The sequence below is a fragment of the Dendroctonus ponderosae genome, unplaced genomic scaffold (assembly GCF_020466585.1).
Source record: "Dendroctonus ponderosae isolate FM_Combo_2020 unplaced genomic scaffold, Dpon_F_20191213v2 Dpon_F_20191213_5, whole genome shotgun sequence".
Taxonomy (NCBI): domain Eukaryota; kingdom Metazoa; phylum Arthropoda; class Insecta; order Coleoptera; family Curculionidae; genus Dendroctonus; species Dendroctonus ponderosae.
In genome coordinates, this window is record NW_026018715.1 from 13,998,857 (window position 1) to 14,002,504 (window position 3,648).

The 3,648-nt window shown below is 37.1% G+C and overlaps 1 protein-coding gene across 6 annotated transcripts in view; it reads left to right on the top strand.

Moving 5' to 3' along the window:
• LOC109545507 (pancreatic triacylglycerol lipase) overlaps positions 1-3,648 on the top strand; it is a 30,807-nt gene that overhangs the window by 8,205 nt on the left and 18,954 nt on the right. For 3 of the 6 annotated variants that reach the window (XM_048666470.1, XM_048666474.1, XM_048666475.1), the window contains exon 1: positions 2,305-2,512. The exons of 1 other annotated variant lie outside the window; for it this stretch is intronic. The gene's annotated coding sequence lies outside the window, so the exon portion shown is untranslated. Of the gene's footprint in view, positions 1-2,301; positions 2,513-3,648 lie in introns of those variants that run through there. 2 more of the 6 variants (XM_048666473.1, XM_048666471.1) reach the window with 2 other exon arrangements.

The window sequence follows — 3,648 nt, forward strand, 5'->3', positions numbered from 1 at the left end:
CGTTACTTCACTTTATGTGCTATGAAAGTGACAAATTTGTAACTTAATTTTTGGAATTTTGGCAATGTTTTTAACTTGCCGTTGACTTAGCGGGAGTTCATTTTACGTTAAAAGACACTTTCAAAAAATCGTTATGCAAAAACTAGACGAGTACTAGAAGCGCTTTATTCAGCAATCAATAGACGATACTTCATACTTCTTTGCATATATTTTTGCCAAAATATATGCAAAGGCTTAAAGTAGCAACAACGCTACACATAGAAACTGATGATGGTGGAAAACACGTATTTTAATTGATAAATAGAGACAATAAATGACTGAAACCCAGGAATTGATTTTGATTCGCTAAAGAACAATCACAATAACAATACCAGTGGAAAATCTGCATTGATGAAAGTGAAAGACACTAGTTAGAAACGGGGTGATTGCAACACAATTAATCCGGAAAAAAGAGATTTGGGATTCAATTAATACACATTTTGGGAACGTTCGACAAGACAATGAATCAAAGAAACGCACCACAGTCTTTAAGCGAGCAACTACAAGCCAAGAAAGCAATAAAACCGACTCTCTAGTCTAGAGACATTAAAGTAAAGTAGACCGCAACTGATATGTGTGATTAAATCTCATTTAATCCAAAGTTACCATACAATCCACCTTATATAACATCTAAATTAATTATGGTTCTCGCATTCGAAATTTCTACATTGTTATGAGAATGCACAATTACCGGCGCACAGTATGCAAATTTGGTGCATAAAATCCAACTGGCGTGCATTTGGTTACTGTTAAATCGATTAAGTCAAAGAGACCTAAAACATGCAAGTTTACAAAGCCCAAAAGTTGGTCGTCCAAGCTTTTTTGAGGTTTGTAAAGAGCAGTTTAAGGTGAATTGTTTCTACAGCATTTGCAAGTCGATGCGCGCTTCCTTCACTTTGGTGATCTAAAAGAGAAGCCAAAAGCGCAACTTTACAAGACCCATTTAATGTTCATCTAAAATGTTTTTCTGAGGCCACTTGCTGATGCATCAAATGTGCAGTTGAACAGGTTGAAATTACTGAGATTATTCAACTTCCTACTTCATGTCCAAATTATGGGACTTTTCTTCAATTTCCGGTTAATCTGCTTGTCATTATAAATCAAGACACTCTTATATTATAGGAAGCGGCCGCCAATCATTAATATAAGCGCAATCACTTCCCGGTTCGGGGCTTAAACCGCGGAAATCAAAAGTGCATAAAAGCGGCCCGGGAAAAAGCCAATCTGGTTGTTTTTCAGTTGGTTGGCTTGATGCAAATCAGCCCCAACAACTGAATATTTGGCCACTTTCGATCTGGAGGTGTTGCGCTTCAAAGAATTGCCTAATCGACCTTCTTCGCACAAAAATGACGAATTTTGCGATTGGAAAACCATTTCAAATTTGTCCTTTCGTTGAAACCAAAGCGAATTAGGGAATCCGATATATCAGTGGAGGTCAGGCGTGGAATGCAGAATGCAGCGTCCGAAAATAGCGGTTGCCCTTCTTAATGGCCACCAATCAGTGCCGATAATTTGAACAATTCCCTAAGAAAAGTGGGCTTTCAAACCAGTCGGCACGACCTCGATAGAAAGCTTTTCACTCCGAACATTTCTTCCTTGCATAACGCCAATGGGCGACTTTGTTTTGATGGAACTTCTTGTGTAACGTGCGAAACAGTTGAAGCATGGCGAACTATCAATGTTGTCAAGTAATGTTCAGTTTTAATCGTGGCTTCTCATAAAAACATCAACAGTTCACGTTCTGAAAGGATTTCAGAAATTTGTTCCCGACGTTTCGCTGGCATCAATAATTAGCATCTTCACTGAGGCATCACTGAGGCATATGGATGAAGCGCAACCGATTTTTCCACTCAGTAACATAGCTAGCGTCGGTTTTCTCACTCGCACCCATATAGTTCAATGGGCGACGCACGATTGCGTGTCCCAGCTGCGTTCCAACTTGATACCTTCACCGCTTAAAATATTTCAATTTTTCCCGAGAAAACTATAAAAAAACCTGATTTAACGCATGAAAATTTTCTAATACCTAGTGGACAAAAGATCACGAGAAAATAGGCAGAAAATGGTGCTTTTTTGGTTTGGTCCGGAAGTTTCATTTGTTCAGAGGGTTTCTGACACGATGTTCTGTAAAAAAACGTCCCATTTGAAGACACTGTTTTGAATAAACCAGCTTAAAATTGTCCATCATCATGATTCTTTGATTGGGTGACTTGACAACATCGATGGTACGAATCGGAGCAAGAAAGGCAAATATAGTGGTACCGATTGGTGGTGCATGGATCATTTTCTGCAGGTACCGCGAAGTGAGAAGGTGGAAATTTCGAGGTGGGTTCGATTCGCTCGCAAATGCCGCTCTTTTAGTCGACCAGTCGGGAACTGATCTCGGACAATTCAAATCGCGAAATGGCAGGAAAACTCTGCAGTAGTGAAATGTGCATGTGCAAAGCAAGAGGTTTGTGGTAAAACTTTCGAGGTATTTTGAGTTTCTCCGGCGTTTTAAAATTTTTATCAGCAACCCTAAACCGAGCGAAGAAGATTCTGCAGAAACCTGTTTAAAAATCACAGTTAAACCTTCATAAGTTCTCGGTTTTCATAGATGAATTTTCAATTTCTATGAAAATCTGTGTCAAATTTAATATGCTATAATTATTTTAATTAATGACTATCCACAGCTGACAACAAATGTATAATTGGTGATAATCAATAATCACGTAACCGACACCAACATTTCCCAATTTATTGTGTCAATTTCAATTCAATTTAAATGTGGATAAAGCGGCTGGATTAGTTTCGCCATAGTTAAACGGACTTTGTGCGGTCTTTGTCAATTTTTATTCATTGCTGGCTCCATTTATCAATTTTAAGAACAGACAAACAAACCTTCAACTTTACCAAGCTGAAAGCGTTGGAAATTGGGTTTGGTTTAAATTTAAAAGATTGGGAAATTATTAAAAAATGAAGATGAAGATCACAATTTAAAACACAAGAATTTAAACAAAATCCTCTAATTAAGAAAAAACAAACAATTGGAGCTGAAAAAGCTTAGTCTGGTTCGTCTTGTTAGTTACATTCCAGAAATTTGCAACTTTGAGACCATTTAACGTGAAATATCGTCTATTGATTGCTGTATAAAGCTTTTCTGGCTCTAAAAGTGTCTTTTAACGTAAAATGAACTACGGCTAAATCAAAGGCAAATTAAAAAAATTGCCAAAACTCCAAAAATTAAGTTACAAATTTGGAACTTTCATAGCGCATAAAGTGAAGTATCGTCTATTCACTACTGTATAAAGCGTTTCTATCTCTCGTCTAGTTTTTGCATAACGATTTTTTGAAAGTGTCTTTTAACGTGAACGGAACTCTTGATAAGTCAAAGGCAATTTGAAAAAATTGGCAAAACTCCAAAAATTAAGTTACAAATTTGGCACTTTCATAGCACATAAAGTGAAGTATCGTCTATTGATTGCTGTATAAAGCGCTTCTAGTTCTCGTCTAGTTTTTGAATACCGATTTTTTGAATGTGTCTTTTAACGTGAACGGAAGTCCCGCTAAGTCAACGGCAAGTTAAAAACATTGCCAAAACTTCAAAAATTACGCTATAAATTTGCAACT